Below are 26153 nucleotides of genomic sequence, written 5' to 3'. Positions count from 1 at the left end.
ATTTTAACGAAAAAATTTACCGTTTTTTGTCCATAATTCAGACAATTTTTTTTAATCTACCGTTGCCACCGATCTCAAAAATGTAATTTTGAGAAAAACGCGTTTTAAGTTGAGCCTCTAAACACAAAAAACACACCGGGCTCTTCACTTTGAACGGTCATATCACAGCCAATCGACTTAGAATTTTTTGTACTTCAAAATAAACTAATTCCCAAGCTTTGCCTTCGTATGCCACAAAAACAACTCCTGAAGATCTGCTTAACCACCCGTGAAACGTAGCGTAATGGTTGAATGCGTGGGACTTCGGTAGACTCCTAATTTGTCAATGTATATAATAGGTCTAATAAGCTCAACTCGAAAGAGAATTAATTAAAAATCACTTCGCCTTAATAAGGCAAAAATAAAAAATAATTTCAGCATGAGCCAGGCTGGGATTCGAACCTGGGTCTCCGACAACTGAGTGTCAAGGTTGCCGGCGTCTTAGCGTTCTGAGCCACCATCAACTTGTCAAAACTTTAGTTGACAATAATTGATGATCAAAAATCTTCTGATATAGGAGAACAATTACTAATGACGTAGGAATAAAACTTACCATAGTATTTGTGAACATTGAAAAATGGGATTACCAAGCAGGACTATAGGAAAAGTTTGGAGTTTCAATTAACTGACATAATTTCGCATATGCATTTATCTAATGAAGTGCGATATATATACTAGTTCCCAAGCTTTGCCTTCGTCTGCCACAAAAACAACATTCAATACGCCTGAAGATCGGCTTAACCACCCGTGAAACGTAGCGTAATGGTTGAATGCGTGGGACTCCGGTAGACTCCTAATTTTTCAATATATATAATAGGTCTAATAAGCTCAACTCGAAAGAGAATTAATTAAAAATAAACTAATAAGTTTTTTCGGATTTTTTGGAAGTATTATTAAAATATTATGAGATCCAAAGCTTGAATCGAATCGGTTTGAGGTATTTGATGCACTAAACATGCTATATATGACTAATTTCGCTGTAATTTGGAATGTGTTAAGGAATTTGTTCAAGAAATAAATGTGCCAAATTATATCGAAATCGATTAAGATTTTAATATAGCTCTCATATGTTTTCGGACGATTTCCCGTATTTTATGCACCAAACACGGTACGTATGTATGTATGTTAAATTTCAATGAAATTTGGAATGTGAGACGGGATTTGGCCTAAAAGGAAATGTGCCAAATTATATCGAGATCGGTTCATATCGGAATATGGCTCTCATATATATTTTTTGTCGATTTCATGTTTTTGGTACGTATGTCCAATTTCAATGAAATTTTGAAGAAACTCAGAATTCAGTAGAAATCATCATTATATACAGAAGTACATATAGTTGGGAAGGAATAGACCAAGTCTACAGCTATTAAATATCATATATTTTAGAGACTTCTTAAGAATAATTTTTTTATGATAGATATATCATCATTATTTGAGTAAAAATTATAAATAAAAGTGGATAAGATAGAGCAATTTAAGATATCACAATATGTTAATATGTGTATGTCCTGGAAAAAATAAGTCCCCCGTACATATAAAAGAAATTAAAACTATCCTCAAATTTAAGGTTTTCAAACCTGAGGCTCAATTCTGTTTCTATGAAAATATGAAATGAAAAATGTTATACCCTAGACAGAAAGCAGCGTTAATATGCATTAACTGCCATAATTCAAATTAATTCGTGCGTTATCCACATTCTTAATGCACAAAATCAAAGGGAATTTAAACTGAATTTAGCAATTTCAATATGGCAATGCTTTGAAAATCAATTGTCTTTTGTCAAATTTCCATGTTTAAGAAAATAAAAAAAGGAAAGCAAATCAGCAATTTTCGAGTTTCTTCAAAATAAGTAGTGGTCTTTCGCGAGTAGAATAGCAGCTAATCGTTTTCCAAGCCTTCTAACAAATCTCTTTTTAAAATTTTTATTTTCACAAAAATTTTCATTACCCACCATACCAATTCTATCAAAAATTATATACATATGTATTCTTCAAATGTTTTTTTTAAAGTTTTGCAATATTTTTATAATATTAAAAAGACGCAAAAATATCGCGAATAAATTAAATTTATTTTTCCTTTATCGTGGTGAAAATGTCAATGGTAGAAAGTGTATTTGTTTCGCATATTTTGGCGAACTTTTGTAAAGCTTTATGAAATATTCTGCTGGGTACAAACAAACAACACAAACCACTGTTTCATAAATGCAGAAACTATCGTCTGTCAGGGTGAAATATTAATTCAAATTAGGACATTTTTAATGCGAATTAACTCTGCCGTCTGCCTAGGGTATAAGATTATTAGGCTTTAGGAGGAGAGTTACCCACTGAAACATACAAACATACCATTGTAGCTCCATGGCAGCCATGAATGTGCTCTCCTATATTTATACGTTAAAATAGAAAAAAGTTAATATAATTATAGTGGAATATATTTTATCTTAGTCGGGGTAGCGAAGCGCACCGGGTTTAGCTAGTGCATATATAAAGTAGAAAAATGTTTGTACGTTTGTTTGTTTGTTTGAAGTTTATGGACTCAAAACCCACTGAACGGATCTTCCTGAAAATTCCACACCATGGCCTGAAAGTAACATAAGCTATAAAAATAATTAGCATCAGAATCGGAGGTACCTCCAAAAAATTTAGATTTTTTATGCAAATATATATAGAATGGTAACAAATTATGTCTCCAAATTTTAGATGTGTGATGAAGTAATTTTATAAAATTAAAAGCTCCGTACACATTGTTAAGGATTTTTAAGGACTACATCCGAATTTGCAAAAAATCTACCTAAAAAGAGCTTTAATGTTGACTGCTCCAAACTCCATGCATACAAAAATATTCCATTTCTTTCGATGATATGTAATCAATATTTTGTGTTGCAAACTGCCAAACAATTATCAGTTTACACCTGATTTTACGCCACTTCACGTTGTCTTATCAAAACGGCGCAAAAATAACAACGACACCAATATAATATTAGACAGGGAGAAGTGGACGATAAAACCACCAATTCCCCCACAATTAACCCCAAAAAACATTTAATAGTACACACTTCGCTGATATTGTGTTCTTCCCTGAATCAAATTGTCTGCAATCACTGGAATATTAGGCGATATTGAAGTTAGTAAAATCAAAACAAGTCAAACAAAAATATCCAGGCAAATAAATTATTTATACACACACAGTTAGGTATATGCGGCTTATTGACTAACAGGTGTATGTATATTTAAATTTCCTGATATTTGTGATGGCTACAGGAAGAACATTTTAAATCAATTGAACTTTTACACACAGCCTATCAGCCTCATTCCATTGTCAGATGTTTCACTATGGAGACTGCTCCCGACTGTTGCGCCAAAGATTAAAGTCGCCTAGAATAATTTTAATGTCATGGGTAGGACAACGGCTATCTGTTTCTTCTAGGCGCTCGTAGAATATATCTTTGGTCTATGCGTCCTTGTCTTCGGTTGGAGCATGAGCGCAGATAAATCTAATGTTGAAGAATTTTGCTTTTATCCGTGTTGTAGGAAGTCGATCATTCACTGGGGTGAAGCTGGAGACTAGATGTTTTAACCTCCGACTAACTACAAAACCTAGCAGTTTTTTGTTGGAACAATTCACCGATGCATCTACCTTATAATTGCATAATGTCAACAACAGTAAAAAATGTCAACCCTGCTTTTGACAGAATAGGCCATAAGAAGAAAACAAAATTGTAATCAGCTGTTAGCTGTGGCCAACCTTATACATTACTAGCAAATGCCCGCTACTTCGTATGCGGAAAGGAAACGAAATATATATAAAAAATATTTAATACGGGAATGGTGAATACTGGAGATTCTGTTGTACTAAGACCTATTTTTATTACCAATATTTTTTCGATTGTAGTCAGAATTTAAAAAAAAATATGCCGTATCGCATCCCTACACAGCTACAATATTTTTTATTTCGAATTTGCAAATTTCAGATTTGACTCCTGGTTTAACCCCTTCACTAACACAGCATTCTCTTCCAGTACGAATTTCCAAGCACTAAACTTTATCTCACCCCTTCACAACAACAATCACGCACATTCACAATTCAAGGTTCTAGCTTTAGCGGTTTCGCCCAGAACCCGAATAGGCCCGTTAAATTTTCGGCCACGTTTTCGTATATCCCCATATAACGGTACCTCTCGACTTAGTGTATTTTTAAAGAAGAACAAATGTATATTGTCCAATTTTCTTTAAATTTGGACCTTGAATACTCAGATGATATAGAAGTTTAATTTAAAAAATCTCCACTTCAATCCACGTTTATTAGAAGAGATATTTTGAAGATTTAGAGTATTTTGAAGATCTTCTGCACATTTTCTTACCGAAATTCGGAATTTGTGGCATGAAAGGTTAGAAAACTTCTTTACAAAAAATTTTACTTAATGTGCACCGGTATGTCAACCGCATATAACGGAAAATTTTTGAAGTCATTTCAATTTAGGATTTTTTAATATCACCCAACACCAAATTTAGTACCTTAACTATTTAAAATGGTTTTGGTATCAACATGTTACCCAACTTTTCCTATACATAGGTAAACGTTTCAAAAATTACTTCCTTATATTCAACATATATCCTAACCCCAATTCAGTTTTCCAGTTTTACCAGTTCCCCTAAAATCCATTTGAGGACTATTTAGTAGTTTTTGTATAAACCTCCTCCCTACCTCCACTCTAAACACCAATTGCTAATATAATACCGAATTTCAAAATTCCAGTTCTACCCTTTACAAAATCACAAATTGTACAAAATTATATACCATATAGCAAATACCAAAAGGTAGCAAATTTTGTACCATTTAGCACTTTTCGTACACGAAAATGTACTTTCATATCTCAGCTCTATCCGTTCACCTAAACCCAAATTATAGCCAATGTAGTTCCATTTAGCACTTTTCCGTAAGTACGAATTTCCAAAACTACCTCAATCCTACACTCCAACAATAATCTGTTCACGCAAATACAAATTATAGCGAATTTCGTACCATTTAGTACTACTTCGTGCACATTAGTACGATTTTCCAAAGCTACCTCCATATCTCAATTCTATATTCCAACAGTAATCTTAATTCCAAATTTCAGGATTCCAGCTCTTCAAATCCAAATCATACTAAACTCACTACCATTTAGGACTTTTCGAGCTTTGGTACATCTTTCTTACTCTTCATCAGTGACCCCCATTCCAAATTTCAGGATTCCGGCCCTATTCGTTAACCCATACCCAAATTGTACTATATTTAGTACCATTTAGTATTTTTCGTATAATTTTAATTCGAATTTCCAAAAACCTTTCTTTTTTACTCTCCATCAGTGACCTTCATTCCAAATTTCAAGATTCCAGCTCTATCCGTTCACCCAAACCCAAATTGTACTAAATTTACTACCATTTATTACTTTTCGTACACTTATAGTTCGAATTCCAAAAACCTTTCATTTTTACTCTTCATCAGTGATCCTCATTCCAAATTTCAGGATTCCAGCTCAATCCGTTCACCGAAATCCAAATTGTACTAAATTAAGTACCATTTAGAACTTTTCGTGCACTTATAATTCGAATTTCCAAAAACCTTTCTTTCTTACTCTCCACCAGTGACCCTAATTTAAAATTTCAGGATTCTAGCTCCATCCGTTCACCCAAATCCAAATTGTACTAAATTTAGTACCATTTAGTACTTTTCGTACCCTTATAGTTCGAATTTCCAAAAACCTTTCATTGTTACTCTTCATCAGTGACCCTCATTCCAAATGTCTGTATTCCAGCTCAATCCGTTCACCCAAATCAAAATTGTACTTAATTTAGTACCATTTAGTACTTTTCGTACCCTTGTAATTCGAATTTCCAAAAACCTTTCTTTTTTACTCTTCATCAGTGACCTTCATTCCAAATTTCAGGATTCCAGCTCTATTCGTTCGTTCACCCAAACCCAAATTGTACTAAATTTAGTACCATTTATTACTTTTCGTATACTTATAGTTCGAATTCCAAAAACCTTTCATTTTTACTCTTCATCAGTGATCCTCATTCCAAATTTCAGGATTCCAGCTCTATCCGTTCACCCAAATCCGAATTGTAGTAAATTTAGTACCATTTAATACTTTGCGTGCACTTATGGTTCGAATTTCCAAAAACCTTTCTTTTTTACTCTCCATCAGTGACCTTCATTCCAAATTTCAGGATTCCAGCCCTATTCGTTCACCCAAACCCAAATTGTACTAAATTTAGTACCATTTAGTACTTTTCGTACCTTTATAGTTCGAATTTACAAAAACCTTTCATTGTTACTCTTCATCAGTGGCCCTCATTCCAAATGTCTGTATTCCAGCTCAATCAGTTCACCCAAATCAAAAGTGTTTTAAATTTAGTACCATTTAGTACTATTCGTGCACTTATAGTTCGAATTTCCAAAAACCTTTCATTTTTACTCTTCATCAGTGATCCTCATTCCAAATTTCAGGATTCCAGCTCTATCCGTTCACCCAAATCCGAATTGTACTAAATTTAGTACCATTTAATACTTTGCGTGCACTTATGGTTCGAATTTCCAAAAACCTTTCTTTTTTACTCTCCATCAGTGACCTTCATTCCAAATTTCAGGATTCCAGCTCAATCCGTTCACCCAAATCAAAATTGTACTAAATTTAGTACCATTTAGTACTTTTCGTACCCTTACAGTTCTAATTTCCAAAAACCTTTCATTATTACTCTTCATCAGTGACCCTCATTCCAAATGCCTGTAGTCCAGCTTTATCCGTTCACCCAAATCCAACTTGTACTAAATTTAGTACCATTTAGAACTATTCGTGCACTTATAGTTCGAATTTCCAAAAACCTTTCTTTGTTACTCTCCACAAGTTACCCTAATTTAAAATTTCAGGATTCCAGCTCTATCCGTTCACACAAATCCAAATTGTACTAAATTTAGTACCATTTAGTACTTTTCGTACCCTTGTATTTCGAATTTCCAAAAACCCGTTGGTACATCTTTCTAGCTCTCCATCAGTTACCCTCATTCCAAATTTCAGAATTCTAGCTCTTACCGTTTGCCTAATACAAAGGGTACCATATTTAGTACCTTTTAGTACTTTTCGTACACTTCTAGGTCGAATTTCCAAAAACCCAGCCTTATCTCACCCCTACACACCAACAGCAACCTACACCCAAAATTTCAACTTTCTAGCTTCAGCGGTTTCGTCTGGGCGTTGATGAATCAGTCAGTCAATCAGTCAGTCAGTCAGTCAGTCAGTCAGTCAGTCACTCACCTCACTACTCTTTTATATATATAGATTGTACCATGCTATAAAGTATGATTTGACATTGTATTAAAAATTTTATTGGATATAAACGAAGTCAGAGCGTATTTAAATGTTCCTTGAAAATTGTATTGCGTCACCATAAATGCCCGAAGACGTAACCGACATGAAGATCGAAATTCGTTTTTTGACGTAATCTGATACATAAAGCTAAAATACATGCTCTAGCAAAATTTCAATATTCTACGTTCAAAAACAACGATCCTATTCAAGAAATGACATTTCGGAAAATGGTATGATGTTGCAGATTTTGTTGTAATAGAGGATCTCAAAACTAAGCAATTCCGCGGTTTTGGTTTCACTACTTATTCCCCTTCGTATATGATCGATAATATCCCATATACTCGCCTTCATAAGATTAATATTCCGTAAAACAGTTTTTAATTTCATAACGTTTTTTGCTTCTCCTGTAAAGTTTTGGTTTTGTGGGTTTCGTCTTCGGGCATTTATGGTGACGATTTATCTATAAAAGTTATATGAATATGCCAACAATTGTTTATTAAGAGGTAAGATGACATAGGCCATTAAGTTACGTGTGGTTCCTTTTAAGGCACTTTTAAACGTTCTGAGGTTACTTTGAACGTGCATTTTAATTTGTGTTTTTTTTTAACCAATGGTTTAAGTTGCTAGTTACGATTTTTGTATGATTTTATCAATTATTTTAGTTTTTGATTATTTCTATTATCAATTTACACGGTGTTGATAACCCATTGTACTGTTTTAAAAAACTAACACTCTACTTTTTATACCCTATACCACAATGTGGAAAAGGGTATAATAAGTTTGTTTTCCCAAAAATTCATGTAACGCCGCGAAATATTCGTCGTAGACCCCTCATGTGGTATACCAAACTTCATATCTCGACGAGATAAAGCGATTTAGCGATGTGTGTCCGTCCGTCCGTCCGTCCGTCTGTCCGTCCATTAAAAATTGTAATCAAGCTAGAGGCCGCAATTATGGACCGATTGTCACGAAATTTAGTATGGAGGTCGGGTTTGGACCAGAATAGAACTGATTAGTTTTTGGCGATGATCGTGAAATGTTAAAGGGATGAAATGGACCAAAAACAAAATTTTTGCTCGATTTTGTAGCCGCTCTGTAGGTCGCAATAATAGTCCGATCGGCGCGAAATTTTAAACGTAGTTTTGGTTTGAGATGAAGAAGTAGCGTGCAAGTCAACGGTATGATCGGATAATATTTAGCGGGTTAAATTGATCAAAACTTTTGTGTGAAAATTGGTAAAATTTCTAATGCACATCTTATAACAGCTAGCCCGGAAAGCTAGTGCACAGGGATAGTGGTATAGGGTATCACATGGTCGGCCCCGTCCGACTATAGTCTGTTCTTACTTTTTATTTTTGGAAAACGTATGTGATACCCTATACCACTACCTCTGTTCATAACCTTTTGACTAATAAAATTCAAAATATTAAAATTGGGATAGCTCAGCGCCTTTGCTCTGAATGTCTTCATTAACACAGGTCAATTTTTTTGAAACGCATTTAAGTGCATCGACAGTACAACCCAAATAAAAAATGGAAAAGTGGGATGTATGCCAACCATCAATATGTTTCTTTCTCTGTTAGACCCCCATCAACCCCCAAAATTTAGTGAGGATCCGATCAAAATTTCGTAGTGTGATTGCACAAAAATGGAAAAAGGGATGCATTACCGACTATTGCGATATCTCTGTTGTTTGACCACCTATGACAACCTACTTCACATCGTTGTAAAGGTGATATTTTCTACTTTCCTCCTACAGAAGGGAGATATTAACTTTGAAATAAAACGTTGGTCTTTTTTCCAAATATTTTTTTTCACATTCCGACCCCTGAATAATATCCGACCATTATCAAAAATTAAAAGGTTTTTTCCTCTGTGGAACCCCCAATAACACCCAAAATTTCGTGACGATCCGATCAAAATTGCGACCTGTAGCGTGATTTCCAAAAAAGTGGAAACATGGGATGTATTACCGACTATTGCGTATCTCCGTTATTTGGTCACCTACGCCGACCTTCTTTACATCACAGTAAAGACGGGATGTTCTACTTTCATTGTCAGACTTTGCTTTTGGAAGGTCCCGAACCAAAGCTGTGATATTTGTCATTATTATTAAAATAGCAAAAATAAAAAGTTGGGTTCTATTAGCGGCTATTGCGATATATTCGTTGTTTGGTCACCTACGAGAACCTACTTTACATCATTAGAAAGGCGATATTTTCTACTTTCATGCCCAGGTTCTGCTTTTGGTATACCCCATATTGAAGATGAGATATTCGCTTAAGAAAAAAACGTTGTCTTTTTCTCCAAATAAGTTTTTTGCCCATTACGACCCCTAAATATTATCCGACCATCACCAAAATCAATAGGCTTCTTCATCTGTGTGACCCCCATTAACCCTCAAAATTTCGTGACGATCCGATCAAAATTGCGACCTGTAGCGTGATTTCCAAAAAAGTGGAAACATGGGATGTATTACCGACTATTGCGTATCTCCGTTATTTGGTCACCTACGCCGACCTCGTTTACATCATTGTATAGATGTGATCTTCTACTTTCATAGCCACGCTTTGCTTTTGGAAAGTCCCCAACCAAAGCTGTGATATTCGTCATTATAATTAAAATCGCAAAAATGAAAATTTGGGTTTTATTTGCGACTATTGTGATATCTTCGTTGTTTGATTAAAAAAATAAAACGCGTTTTACACTTTTATTTAAAAAAGGTGTTTTGGGAATTTACGTCATTTGTTTGACAGATATTCTATTGAATTAACAACATAAATGGCGCATGTTATAAAGAACATGTTAAATGTAAAAGCCGCTTTAGATGAACTTAAAAACAAGTGAGCCAAGGCTATAGTCGGGTCGGGGGCGACTATGTGATACCCTATACCACTACCTCTGTTCATAACCTTTTGACTAATAAAATTCAAAATATTAAAATTGGGATAGCTTAGCGCCTTTGCTCTGAATGTCTTCATTAACACAGGTCAATTTTTTTGAAACGCATTTAAGTGCATCGACATTACAACCCAAATAAAAAATGGAAAAGTAGGATGTATGCCAACCATCAATATGTTTGATGATATCTTCGTTGTTTGATCACCTACGAGAACCTACTTTACATCATTAGAAAGGTGATATTTTCTACTTTTATTGTCAGGTTTTGCTTTTGGTATACCCCGTATAGAAGCTGAGATATTCGCTTTGGAAAAAACGTTGTCTTTTTATCCACATAAGTTATTTGCCCATTCCGACCTAAATATTATCCGACCATCACCAAAATCAATAGGCTTCTTCCTCTCCGGGACCCCCATCAACATCCAAAATTTCGTGACGATCCGATCAAAATTGCGACCTGTAGCGTGATTACAAGGTTTAGATGGACAGACGGACAGACGGACGGACTGACGGATGTATAGCCAGATCGACTCAGCTCGTCGAGACATTCATTTTGGTATATATAAGTATTGGTCTACGACCATTATTTCGATGCGTTACAAACTTTTTGGCCAAAACCAACTTATAATACCCTCCCCACATAGTGGTGTAGGGTATAAAAACTTCAAGTGAAACACTTCATTTGCTTATAAAATCGAATCTCTCAGGAGTAGTGTAGAATAATTTAGTCAATTCCCAATGAAATAGTTAAGGAAATTGTTGTTGAGTGTTGACTAGCCAAATATTTACATCCTCCGTTTGTTGGTTTAAAGTCGTTCCACTTTAATTGTTTACAAGGCGACAAGAGAACACGACATCACTTCACGGCAATCATATCAAAACACTCTTTTATCACTTATCAATCGAAATCAAAAATTTGCTATCAAGGTTTTCTTATCGTTATTGACGGATGGGTAAGATGGAGCGATCTTGAATTTTCACATTTCTTGATGTTTTGCATTAGGTGCGAATGTTGGATCTTCTGTCAGACAATTTTTCTTGTCGATTGCTTATAAAACTGGTCATTGTGATGAGCTTTCTTGTGGAATATTCTTTTATTTATACATATATGCTTCTTTACAACAATTCCGTTACGCACATGTTGTTGATATGAACACAATTTTCATTGCTTATCCATCAATTTTTTTCATTGACTTGTTAATCACCCGCACTTACACTTCAGTACAATTTCAAATTGTTGTATGTTCTCGTTTCTCGATTTACACGCAACACACAAATGCATCTACCGATTTCCGATATAAAATTCGATTCAATTCCTATATGTAACGGTACTTTTGCTATCTTCGTTGTGTCAGATTTTTCCGGGCACCTATATCAACCGTATCCGTTGAGAAATGTCCGCAAACTGAACTAAAATGAGGTCTTCACAATATACTTGGAAATAGAACCCAAAATCCCCATTCTCACACTCTCTCTATACTCTCTTCATAACTCTTTCAATTTTACTGATTGTCGATGATGGTGAGTAATTCAATGAACACTACACTTCGAGACCAAACGCATGGATGTAGCAGAGTACTTATAGCGAAGAGTCGGATGTGTATCGCGTTGCATACATATATTGAAGTTAAAAATTGTGATAAGAAATTCAATTTATTTGCGGCTGAGATAAATTCACACAAAAATACACAGTGTTAAAAGCCCTTTGTTAATCATTACAAAGAGACGTTTTTAAATTTTTTAACGATCATCATATTTGATGATTACGTATCGATTGAACATTAGTGAGGTAGGTACCTTACAGTTGACCATGAGATTTGGGTCAAAGTATAAACTTTGTCACTCTTGTAACAGCATGAAAAGTAAACTCTTGTCAAGTGGTACGCACCAGCTAGACATACTAGGCTTATATATTTCCTCCAGAATCTGTTATGTTCGCAGAGAGGCAAATTGGAACATCCTGTCAGAAAGTGTCACGTATATGATATACTTTTCCGACGTATAATATATACGTCGAAAACGTCGTATACCTATCGAAAATCAATTGGTTTTTGACAAAAGTAAAATATTGGGTGGTTTCAGTTGAAGTGGGAACATTTAAACATTGTTGGAAAAAAAAAATTTTCATTGGTCTAATCGAGGAAAGTACGCTAAAAGGTCTCTAAGACACCCCGTGAGCTTGAACTCACCACAAGTTAGAGTGAAGGCAATGAAGAGGACATCACGGCTGATGATTGATGAAAGCCATTCGTAGATGACAAACAAAATTAAAGAAACTTATGTATATGCCTTGGGGAGTCAACTCGATCGAACGATTCTTTTCTCCGAATGAGTGAAAGAGTCGAACACGTGTGTTTTTATCAAAGCTTGTCGCCACAAAGATCCGAAGAATTATACATAACAAACAAGTGGCGATCTTTGACCTAATATACCGATGGTTTCGAAGATCGACGAACGGTTCTATGAACCAAATTTACCCGAAGAAACACCACCACTACATGTTCATGTTCGTCATTATTTTTATTTTGGGAGAGGTATGTCGCAGAACGTTTGCCCCAAATTCTTCTGGTCTGTGCCGGAATAGAGATTAACCCCGGACAATACTTTTGCCCCGAAAATGTGGCTTGTGTTCACAGCCTAACCTATTGACTTGCATTGTCAATTCTCTGGCTCATCATGCTCATTCGCTAATACCACCGTCGCTTCTGCTGGAAAATTAGGTCATATTTCAGGTATTCGACAAGCAGGAATATGGCGAGCGGCTGCAGCAGTGATGATGTCTCGGAAATTCCTCTCTGGGCAGTTCTCTGAAATGTTGGTTGGTAAGTTCTCTGAATTCTTGCCAATTGGCTGCAACGGACAACGAGAAGTAACCACCACAATTTATGATGGGTGATGATGTAGATGTTATCCGAGGTGCAAAATCATGCAAATGATGATGCTCAAACATCTGAATGAACCAGGAGTCCAGTATTTGAGCAAAATTTTCAAGCTATCGTTAGCCACCCTAATAGTTCAGGAAGCCTGGAAAATGGGCCGGGTGGTCCAGTTGCTGAAACTTACCAAGGATCCTAGCAAAGTTGAATCGTACAGACCGATCTCACTTCTGTCATCAGTAACAAAGATACTTGAGGCGTTACTCCTTCTCAGCATCAGAGCGTGTTATCCAGTTGCGGATCATCAAAACGGATTCCGGAAGAAGCACAGTACCACAACAACACTGAACGCCATTTCCACACATATCAACCAGAAAAGAGCGTGCCCCAGAACAGTGATGGTAGCATTGGATTTGGCTAAAGCTTTTGATACGATCAGCCATGCTAAGCTGTTTGATGATGTCGAGAAAACTACCCTCCGGCCCAGTCTGAGAAGCTGGGTTACCAACTATATGTGTAGTCGCCAGTCATACGTGGATTTCAAAAGCAAGAAGTTCAAAAACCGTAGAGTGAAACAGGGAGTTTCCCCAGGAGGGGTGATATCTCCAGAACTGTTTTACCTCTACCTTTCTACAATTCCACGCCTTCCTGACGGCACTGGGTTAATTACGCAAGAAGTCCAAACACCGTAGAGTGAAACAGGGAGTTCCCCGAGTAAGGATGATTTCTCCGGAACTGTTTACTTACGTACGCATTGGGTTAATTACGTACACGGATGATTGTGCTCTCATGGCCTCAGGTGCCAACGTCGATGACATTTGTGGCAGGTTAAACGCCCATCTCATTGATCTTGTTGAGTTCTTTCACAAGAGGAATATGAAAATATCCGCCACGAAGTCAACAGCCATACTCTTCACCACAGGTCGATGGGTCAATAATTCCGACCACCAACTACCCCAAAGTCCTGGGGGTCACATTCGACAGTATGTATGATTCGTCCGCGCATGCCATAGGTCCTCAAGTCCCTACACGCAAAAAAAAAACGGCCTCTCTAACATATGTCCCAAACATATTTTGCAGCAAACATATATATGTTTGCAACAGTCCCAAACATAATATATGTTTGTCTGCAAACAAATATATGTTTGGGTGGAAACAATTTTATGTTTGGGTGCAAACATTTTATATGTTTGGGTGCAAAGATATTTATGTTTGGGTGCAAACAAATATATGTTTTGGTGGAAACAATTTTATGTTTGGGTGCAAACATTTTATATGTTTGGGTGCAAAGATATTTATGTTTGGGTGCAAACATTTTATATGTTTGGGTGCAAAAAAATACAAACCCAAAAGGCACAAAAAAAACAAACACATGCAGAGCAAGGGAGCGTAAAATTCAATGTAAAACACTTTAAAATGTGCGCTCACTTGCTCTCAGTAAGAACTCACTGACTATCTCTATAGTATACACACAAAAGTTGTGGTTTTTTATTGAAATGCAAAAGAACAACAAACACATACATAGATACATACAAAATTCCAAAGAAATACATAACACACTTTAAAAAAAGAAGAACTGATTGAAATAATTTGTAAATAGTCACACTTTTAAAAGGGAAAAATATATAGAAACGTAGTTGAACGCTTCTCCTTAGTTGTGAAATAAAACAAATTGTCCTCATTCAAATCAAATGATTATGTAATGTAATAAATAAATATGGATATGCCATATTTCAAATATACATAACTACCCTGCCAGCAATTGGAAGTGAGTTTTATCTAATTTTATAAATGAGGATCTTTTTGGTGTCTAATTTTCTGTAAAAATGCGACATTTGTCTAATATACAATAACAATTGCATTGTTATCCCATTTGTATCGTATCCAGTCACCATTTAGAAAAGAATACGATAGACAAATAACAACAATAACATATGTATCTAAAAATAAATGTAAGCAATCTCATTTATATCCCAATGAAGGATGGAAATTAGATAGACATATCTATTTTCCATCCTTTATTTGGATACAAATTAGACAGCTTACATTTATTTTAGAATTGTTGTAAGTTAAAGAAATAAGACATTTGTACACAGATGGTTATATACGCAGGTGGTGCAATGGTAAGCATGATCGCTTTGCAATCTGAATGTCCGGGGTTCGATTACCAGGTCAGGCGACATCACATTTTTCAAATGACAAAATTAATATAAGCGACAATTTCTGAAACAATTATAAAAATATAAATAATGAATTAAATTAAATAATAAAAAACCAAAAAGTCAAAAATAACCCAAACAAAGGATTAACGACACAATAACAACAATAAAACAAAACATAAGATAAAAAGGAATTAAATTAAGTTAAAAAGAAAATCAAAATAAAATTTTGTTCTTTTTTATTTATTATTATTTTTATCAATTTTTTAGCTATATTAATGTTTTATAGTTAAAAAAAAGATTTGTCATTAAAAAAATGTCGACTGGCCTGGGAATCGAACCCGGGCATTCAGATTGCAAAGCGAGCATGCTTACCATTGCTCCACCGATATTATCGTTTTAATAACTTTCTGAAGTGTCCAATTAGACACTCAAAAAAGTATCTAATGAGTGGAACAGTTCTTCCCGAGAGCTTTATCTTTTTGGATAAGAATGCGACTATCGCATTCGTTTGTGCAATCTAATTGAAGTGACTCATTGGACAATAAACAGATAGCAAATGTTGGCAGGGTAGGCGTTTACACACAGACAGTACTGGCAAGACAATAGCAAAGTTACAAACCATTTTCACCAATACATTCATACTTTGCTCTATACCCAGATAGCATTTGGAAGACTGTTTTTTCAAAAATCACATTGAGGAGTCTTTTTAGAGTCCTTTTGGTGATCAAAAACTGATTAAGTCGCTTGTATGATCAGAAAGGGACTCAAAAGTGACTCCCAGTAGTGATTAAAAAGAGTTCAATTTAAAATACAACAATAAATGTGTAGCAATCACAAATTAGTCATTGAAGTGTTTAAAATGTGACCATTTTTTGTTATTTATTGTCACATTTTGATCATCTGGAAGATTGAAAAGTGCTTAATCAAAAAAGGGTCATGCAGGTGTTTGAAAAGTGATTATAATTATGTATCTTCTGATCATATTTTGAACAGTTAGGTGATTAAAAACTGATTGCTTTGTTTTATTTTTATTTGGTTGTAAATAAAAAAAATAAAATTCTCATATACACTTTCTACAAAACTTTGATATAAATGTAACGTATTAAGTGTATATACAAACACAACACATGTTCAGGTTTTGCCAAGTGAAATGAAGAAGCAGTATGCTCACCGCCCAACATAAAGGATAATTAAAAGTCATAACAAAGCAGAAAAGAAAACAAAACAAAGGAAAGAAAAAGAGAATAAAAAATTCTTTTATTTCGATTAATAAAAATACTCATAAATGACTCCCTAAAGATTCATAAACGATTATAAACATGACCCAAAAAAGACTCGAAAAAGAGTCCCAAATTATTCAACAAATCACCAATAAATGATTGAAATGCGAGTCGAAAAATACTTTATATACCATCAGAAAATGGGCAAAAATGACTCGAAATTAATGCAGAGGAAGACTCATTTGTGATTTGCTTAGACGAGTCGCCTGAGGTTATGTTTTCCTACCGACAAAGGAGTCATTTATGATCAGAAAATGAGCTCATATTCCAGCTTTTTAATCGTGCAGTCGGATCAAAAAAGACTCGAATTTGATTAAAATTTTCAAAAAATGCTGGCTGGGTACATATTTAAAAATTTATAAATGTATTTGTGAAAAAGGTTTGTATTTTTGATATTGTCTTGCCAATACTGGCATTTGTAAACGCAGGGTAAGTATGTATGTAATTACCAATATTAAATGCGATTTCTTCCTTGTCCAATAAAATAATTCCATTCAACTTTCCGATTCAATTATAAAATGTATTGGGCATTTAATTTACTAAAAAGCACAATTTCTTTAATAAAACACAAAACACTGATTTATTCATTCACTTTACCGTCTTGACTCTACAAAGGCAACTAAAACACTGAAGAAAGAAAAAAAAATATAATTCATATCATATCTTCTTTTCTTCTTCGCCTGCTGCTAAGTTGGTTAACAACAACAAAACAAGAAACACACGAGTTTGACGCATACAGTGGCGGCCATATAATTAAGAACGACATCGTATTAAATAGTAGTTGACTTGCTAAGTTCCAAATATTTGAATATTTACACGGAACAAAATTTGTAAATAAAGTACACGGTAAGCACTTTCAAATAAAGCCAAAACATGTTTTAATTCTCCCTCGTTTATACGAAAGAAAACATTATTTATTAAAATAGTCATAAATCGACCTGGCCACATAATTAAGAACGATATAAGTAAAGGTTACTTTAAGGTAATTTTCATACACAATATGTGAATATATCGTTATGTATTTTATAAATCGGTTAATTTGCTTCATTTTTAGTATCAAATGTCCTTCAATGGTACATATTATTGAGTCTACGTCTAATAATATAACGTCTATACAAAAATTGGAAGAATTCCACACCGAATATAACACTTATTAACATAATGTTTTGAGTGCTCGAATTCCACAATAATTTTGTGTAAGTACATCAGACATTAGTTTATACAAAAATTGTATTTTCGTCCATAAAAATTATTGATTTGACTGGTTTTGATATTAATATGAGCTTCATTGATTAAAATGTCTTTCATAACTATGCCTACCACACTCACAAAAACATTGTGCTATGAAGGCTTCCAAAATATTAAACCTTTCATTTTTGTTCGGTGTACCGTTAGGCCAATTTTTCGTACAAACCGAGTTATTTTTTTTATTTCCTATCTACTACCTGCAGACAACAATCCTACCGATTTATAAGGTGAAAAATGTAAAGGACTCAAACAAGTGGGATAAAAGCCAATTTAAGGGTAAATAAGCCCCGATTATGGAACGACAATCACAGGGTATCGTTCAGAGCGTCGTCGAGGGAATGAGAGGAAGCCAAAACTGTGGCTTTAGATCCCAAAAATAAAATAAATTCGTCAAATTATGGGCAAATTTTGGAAAACCTTAGGTATGCCCTAATTATCAAACGTAGACTCAATAATATGTACCATTGAAGGACATTTGATACTAAAAATTAATCAAAGTAACCGATTTCTAAAATACATAACGATATATTGTGTATGAAAATTACCTTAAAGTAACCTTTACTTATATCGTTCTTAATTATGTGGCCAGGTCGATTTATGACTATTTTAATAACATATTATTATGTTTGGATCCAAACATATATTTGTTTGTAACCGGTCCCAAACATATATTTGTTTGGATCCAAACATATTTCTAACATAAATTTTTCTGCGTGTAGGCTGCAGCAATTGGTCCGTGTTTAGACACACGGGAAAGTAAATTCAGTTTTTAGGCAATAGGGGGTAGGAAAGAGTATTGAGGAGCTCTTTCCTCTCCCCTCTCTCCAAAAAACTCAATTTACTTTCCCGAGAAATTTGTGTGTCTAAACACAGACTTGGGGAGCACACAAAGAAACCTTCTTAACCACATACAACGCGATAGGTCGGTCTGTGGTAAGCTATTCGACGCCAGTGTGGTTTGCCAATGTAAAGACCTCGGCACATACTGTCCGTTGTGAGACGCGTCGCGCGTCGAATACAACAACCAAATGCAAAATGTGTAAGTGATGCCAAGTTTATTCTTGAAGTTTTCATGTGGTTGTTGTAACTCGGTACTCAACGGATCGTATGTGTCGTGCCCTTAAGTGATACGCAATGGAAAAAGTTGCAAACTTACCTGCAGCTAGCACTAAGAGCAGCAACAGGGTGTCTCCTCATGTCTTCAGTGGATTATTTACATGAGGAGTCTATAATCTTGCCTGTCGGCACAACAGGATGTTGTCGATGCAATATTTGCTTTGATGCTATAAAACCTTACAAACCACCACCAGGAAAGATCTAGAGAGGGAGGTCCAAAAAAACAAAAGAGAACCTCTAGATCAACAGTCTTATCAGGCAGGCTTCAGAGATATTCGTACTGATGCAATTGAGTATTGTCCTCGGAGATCACCCACCACCCGTGGCAGCGGAAGAACAACAGCTGCCTAGACAAGCGAGAGTTGGTTGCAGATCCGGTTGGTGTAGCTGCCTCAATTCTTACTGGGGCAGGATTTATGACAGAACACATATCTGGCCAGCTTGCAATACGATTCCGCATGATACGCTGCACCTTTTGCCAAACCAACTCACCTAATTCGTGGACCAATCCTATCAAGGTAGCGTCAATAAAATAAAGACATACACTTATGTACATTAAGGTTATGACTTTTAGTCCGGTCAAAATAGACATGCGTATAAGGGGGAAATAGCAAAAATTCCCACAAAGCTGAATTTTGGTGGAGAGCTAGGGTTGGCCATTAGAAGCAACGTCCTAAAAGTCCCCATCGATCCAATGTGTGCAAAACAAGTTATTCGGGGTCAAAGGTCATTTTTGGAGGTATTATTCAGTTTTTTTTAATTTTTCTCAAAAACGGTAAGACTTAGCAGAAGCCGGCTAAAGTAAAAGTTGTAGATTCAATAATTATCTTCAAGAATGTTCTTTATGATTCTTAAAAAAGACTTACCATTTTCGAGATATCGCCATCTAAAGGTCAAATAAAAAATTAGCCGCGTAAGTACATTGTGAGGCGAACCGGTTAAAGTAACGACACTATGTGTTAGATACTTCCGTAAGCTTTCAAACGATATCCACTTTGCAGTAATCGGTTCAGTAGAACAGGGTCTAACCCGGTTTTTAAATTTGGCCTTTCTGGTCGAATAACCGGCGAACCGGATCCGAAACCGTTGAAACTTATACATTTCCGTAATCAGCGCAACAATCCCTGCCTTCGGACAAAACTTGAAAAAAAATCGGAGAGTTTTCGTTGGGGTCGTTCCCGTTGGGCTTTCGATTATACATGACATACTCTAATATACTCTAACATTGAATAACTCTACTAAACACGCTCCGATTTTGTTGGAATTTTTTTAGAAGATAGCTATAATTTCGCTCTTCAAGGAAATATATTTTTTTTGGGGGACAGACCCGATTACTTCGCTTATTTTAGCCGGTTCGTCTGAATATGTGCATATTTCCCTTATAAGTGCATAAAAATCATATGTTTTTTAGAACAGCTATATCTCCAGAATGGTTCCTTCTAGGAAAAAAATTATGAAGGTCAAACTTGTAGATAATTTTTCTGTCTACAATATTTACTTTAGTCACTTTTTGATTAGATCAACCGTTTTCAAAAAATAAATCCGTAAACCTAAAAACCCTTAAAATTTGACCTTTGACCCGGAATAATTTTTTTTGCGCACATGGGATCAATGGGGACTTTTAGGACATTGCTTCTAATGGCAAACCCTAGCTCTCCACCAAAATTCAGCTCTGTGGAAATTTTTGCTATTTCAATGTCTATTTTGACCGGACTATTTTCGATATTTTTCCCAAAAATGATTTCCTGTTGCACGGATGAATGAACTTTTGCCTATTAATCACTAAAATAACGTTTATTCTTTATATTATATTCCTTATATTTATATTTCAATAAAAAAGTTCACGCACTAACCGATTTAAAATTTTCTTTTTTTTTAAATGTATGAAATTAAAAAAAATCTCAAAAATTATTCCCTGTTGCACGAATGAATAAACGTAAGCCTAAATTCATGTTCATACGAGCGTTTCAATTACGTTGTTCGCCTGTCGAACGACGTACACGAATTAACCCGCTTCCACGACACCATTCGTAATTAACAGAAACATTAATAAATTTTCCCTTATTTTTGTTTCCTTGTTTTCGAAAACACATAAAATATACTTTAAATGAACAGGAAAAGCAATAGACTTTCCTTCAAATGTATCTTCTACATTTAACCACACACTTTTCATTCATATTTTCCATAAATTCTGTCTAATTTTGTTCTTTTTTTTAAATATATTTTTATATGTTTCTATTTTCAAAATTAAAGAGAGAGAGAGACATGTCAAAACAATATTTGTGTATACAGACTTTCAGTTATTTGTTTCTGATTTTTTTTTACGCGATTTTGAACTAATGCATCTATATAAAATGTAAAATAACGTTTATTCCATTCAAATATTGAAAATGGTCATGCACAAACCACTTTGAAAAAATGTTGATTTTTTTTTAATTATATCTTTGAAACAAGCATTTGCGACATTTTTATGATTCTCAGCATTAAAGAAAATTAGTGAGAAACAAATGCTATGTCAGTTTGATTGTCTAATGTGGGTCTTTTTACCCCCTGTTTTTGTAAAAAAATTTTATGTTCTCACACAAATTGTCAAATTTTGTAGATCGATTTACTCGCCTTAGCGCAAATGTGGAACGTTGTTTTTGAATGAGGAATTCTTAACTATATATAGAAAGGGCCTACGAAGAATTAGATCTGTGAATGCCCAAATTATTACGAATATAGACGAACGAACAAAAAATAGTTACGAAAACAGGGAGTTAATTACACTGTGACACAAATTGGAACTCATAGTCTGGGGGGTGGAAAATTCCTTTTGGAGGTGATAGCCCTTGGTGAGTATATTAAGAACCCATAGGTCAAGTTTCTGAGATATAGCGTGATGCATTTTTTGATTTTCTCTCTATAATGCCTGAGAAAATAACTCTATATCTCTGTTTCGCGTTATTATATCGCTGTTTTGAGATTACATGTCTTCAGTCAAATCTTTTTGTAGAACATTTCATTCTTCTAACTCAATTCCTTTCGTGTCCTTTTCGTCCTTCATTTCCTGAACCGCAGTAAAAGTACCACAAGATGAGATTTTTCAAAACCTAAATATTCTACAAAAATGTTGCTCAAGGATTTGATTTTAGGTACGGTTTTCATTGACAACTAATCGATATTGTCCCGTTTTTGTTGTCCTTTTTGTCATTTACTCGGTCGTTCTTTAGAATAAAACTGTTTTGTCTTTCAAAATATTCGTTATTGGATATTTATTGGTATGTAGACCTACAAAATTTGTTATTGCTTATGTAGACATCTGGCATGCTTCTGAAATATTTACCATAAATAGCTCTTATAATGACGAACACGTTTATAACAAATTTTCTTGGATAGATCCGGTTATCTAAATTTTTGAACCGGATATTCTGATATTTAACCCGATTTTTGAACCGATTAATCGTATATGTATATCATTGAAAAGCTAATAAAATTGCCAATCAGGAGAACAAAATGTCTGATCATATCATATGTGGTCTCTAAGCTAGAACAAAAAAACCTTAAAGGGGTAGTTTTTTTTTTTTGAAACATTGTTAATTTTTGAAACGAACATTTTCTCTGCGCGACAAACGGAGATCAAAGCCTGGGTGTTGGAAATTTTGTTTTGGGGATGAACGCCTTTGATGAGTGTATTAAGAACTCAAAAAGAAATTTTCGCCGTAGGTCAAGTTTTTGAGATATCGCGTGATGAACTTTTTTATTGTCCCCATATAATGCTAGAAATATAAGAAATAGCTATAATGCTCGTTGAAGTAGCTTTATATCTCTGTTCGGCGTTATTCTAGCTTCGTTTTATGATGACATGTCTTTAGTAAAATCGATTGGCTAATATTTTAGAATATTTCATTCTTCTAACTCAATACCATTCATGTCCTTTTTTTCTACATTTCTTGAACCGTAGAAAATGCACCACAAGATGAGATTTTTAACATCCAAATATTCTACAAAAATGTCGCTCAGCATGTTGTAGATAGACTTCTCGGCATTTTCACGTTTTAATTGTCCTTTTTCATTTGTATTCAACCTTGCTCAGAAAAACCTATCATATTTTTCTTTATGCTGAACCCGTATATATCATGTTTTATGGGAGGTCGTATTCGGTTATTTTTGAAACAAGATGTTGATACTAAAATCGATCGAAAGGGCATTGAAATGTATTTGAATCATATGCCTTGTCAGTGATGGGATAAATTCTAGTTTACGGAAGCGGGTTTCAAACACTTGTTTGAAACATGATTTATTGAAAACAAGAGAAACAAAGATTCCTTTGGGTTTTCCATTTATAAGTGTCAATCTAAAGACATTCCAGTTTATATTAGTTTACCAGACCTGCTACTGGATTCTGTTTCTATGAAAATTTGAAATGAAAAATATATGCCTTATAAAATTTTTCATTTGACATTTATTTCCTTTATAAAACTTTTCTTTTCACATTTTCATAGAACAAGAATAGAGCCCCTGTATAAGCAATTTTAAAAACATAAGAAATAATTCAAAAAATATAAACAATTTCTGCTATGTATGTACGTGGGCAATATAGAAGAAGTGTTAAACAAAAAAAGGAAACTTTAGTGGAGTTTGTTAATGCATATCAACTATTTTTTCATCAGCCCGTAACAAAGGATGTTTCCTGGGCACCAAAATGTATATGCAAACATTGCTACAACCGACTCCTGGATTGGAGAAACAATCGGAAAAGAAATATGCCGTTTTCAGTTCCAATGATTTGGGCAGGTACAGACAGTCACAATGTTAATAACTGTTATGCGTGTGCAAATATGTGTGCAATGGTTAACAAACGAACACGGAGAAACTGTAATTTGTGATGATCGTCCGTTGCCAATGAATCCAACGCCTGACATCGCATCATCCCTATTCTCAGCGCAGTACCCATACGAAGAACAATTCGAGCCCATCGATACCAATTCAAAAAACCTATCCTTGTCGATAAAGACAAGCTGGATGGGCTTGTGGCAAAGCTGGAGTTATCGCAGCGCAAGTCTGAAGAACTTGCATCATTTCTCAATGAACATAATTTATTAGTTCCTGGAACAAAGTACGCCCTGTCGAACAGCTGACTCGAAAACCCTGTGTATGTATTAGCCACCACAACTTAATGGGTAGCCCTAAAAATGTATTCCCAACGCTTTAGCACCGAAGTGTAAGTTGGCGGATTTAGAACAGTCTTTTGTTCCAACCCGTGTAGCTAACCCCTGCAGTAGTAAGCTCGCCATTCTCAACCATTTCTGAAATACTTCAGTGACCTAAAGTATGAAGTAAATGAGAATTATTAGCCATAAGCACTGACGGCGGTCGCACTTATCCTTTGCATTACATGTTATCTCCGAAGGTAGTAATGATGTAGTGTATATTGCATATTGGATGGCTGCTTCCGTATGGTAAAAGTAGTTGTTGGTGAATTATGTACGTGAACATTTTGTCACGTTACATTGGCTCGACGAACATCAGAAGGATTGGGCAGTTTTCTGAAGCGGTGATTGATGAACTCTCTGAAACTCGGCGTTCAGAGGTGATGAAATCGGGTGGTCTGCTAATGGAGACAATTATGGGGAGATGGTCTGTTCCAAGGGAAATGACGGGTTGCCAGGTAACGTCATTTGTCAGACCAGGGGCTCAATTCATGTTTTATAAAAATTTGAAATGAAAACTTTTACAAAGGAAATAAATGTCAAATGAAAAACTTTCTAAAGAAAATATTTTTCATTTCAAATTTTCATAGAACAAGAATCCAGCCCCAGGTGATACGAAGGTTATGTCTGGCGAACTGTGACACTCTCCTCTAATTCTTCTAGGGGAGTCCTCATTGATCCTGCAAAACGTTAGAGCTATTAATCTGCTCAGCCAGCACCGTACCCCTCTGGTCGTTTTCGAGGGCCGAATGCCACATCTCATTATGCGCATTAAAGCCCCCCAAAACCAGACGTTTATGACCTTCCAAAAGCGGGCTAATGACAGGCTCGTAATCTGAGATACAGCTATTTCTCGGGGGTATGTATACGTTCAGCAACTCTATCTCGGCAGTTATACACCTGACTGCTACCCCCATACATTTCATGTACGGGTCATTAGTGACAGACTCAAGCGAGATAGGTCTATATTGGACAGACTGGTGCAATAGGAAAGCTAATCCTCCACCTCCACTTCTGGTGCGATCCTTCCTTAATACGTTGTAACCATCACATCACCATCACAACGTTGAAAGCTACAGATGTTGTTGAGATTGGTTTCTTGCACCGCCGCGACCTTGATGTTCTTCCGACTCATGAAATCTACTATTTCCTCGATCTTACCTCGGAGTCCATTGCAATTAAACTGCGAAAAGGATGCATTTTCTGGGTTGTCCCAATGGTGTTAAATGCTACGTGTGCGGTTGCTGTCGTGGGGACTGCGGGGAGTTTCGTAATCTGACGACGAGGGAGTTTCGTATTGTGACGACGACTCACTGGGGACTGTATTCACGCAGCATGCAGCAACATAGTCCCTGTCGTAGTCCCTCACGTGGACAAGACCAGAGCAACCCCTTAGATGCACCCACTCCTGACATCTGTTGCATCTCACCGAAGGTTGGATATGGATGAAGATGCGGATGTGACAAACTGAACACAAATAAATTGGTCCTGGGTTTTCCTCCGTCCCGGCACGGACCAAAAGAATTCGGAGCAGGCATTGGGAACAGAACTCCTACCTCTAACGACCCCAAGATTCTAGCGGTCTTATGCGACGGTATGTTTACGTCGTCCGAGCATTCCGCAGCTATCTGCACGACATGTTGAGATGTGGGAATATGGTCCTCATGTCCCTAGCCGGCAGCACTTGGTGTGCAGATAAAGGAACGTTGTTGACCGTATAGGTCGTCTTTTGGTAAGTTATTCGGTTGAGGCAAAAATGAATAACGACGGAATTAAAGGACTTCTTAATGTTTTAAATTATTTATGTGTAAAAGTGTGCTAATACAAAGTTTTCTATAGATAAATTCGGATATAACGAACAAGGGTTATAAGCAGCTACTTTTATAAGGAACAAAACTATTTCTTCCAATTCTATTTTCAATAGTTTTCTTATACACAACAAATTGTTGAAAACAATCAAGGTAATAAGTAATGAACAATTTGTCGCCATT

At 35.5% G+C, this 26153-nt stretch overlaps 1 protein-coding gene across 16 annotated transcripts in view; it reads right to left on the bottom strand.

Moving 5' to 3' along the window:
- Nucleotides 1-11705, bottom strand: part of Ptp52F (Protein tyrosine phosphatase 52F) — a 61013-nt gene extending 49308 nt beyond the window's left edge. For 2 of the 16 annotated variants that reach the window (XM_073988343.1, XM_073988336.1), the window contains exon 1: nt 11504-11700. The gene's annotated coding sequence lies outside the window, so the exon portion shown is untranslated. Of the gene's footprint in view, nt 1-11077 lie in introns of all 16 variants that reach the window. The other 14 variants (XM_073988334.1, XM_073988344.1, XM_073988341.1 and 11 more) reach the window with 11 other exon arrangements.
- Nucleotides 11706-26153: the final 14448 nt, after the last annotated feature.

The sequence above is a fragment of the Musca autumnalis genome, unplaced genomic scaffold, assembly GCF_047663935.1.
Source record: "Musca autumnalis isolate F117 unplaced genomic scaffold, ASM4766393v1 scaffold_5, whole genome shotgun sequence".
Lineage (NCBI taxonomy): Eukaryota > Metazoa > Arthropoda > Insecta > Diptera > Muscidae > Musca > Musca autumnalis.
This window is presented reverse-complemented; position numbering and strand designations above follow the sequence as displayed.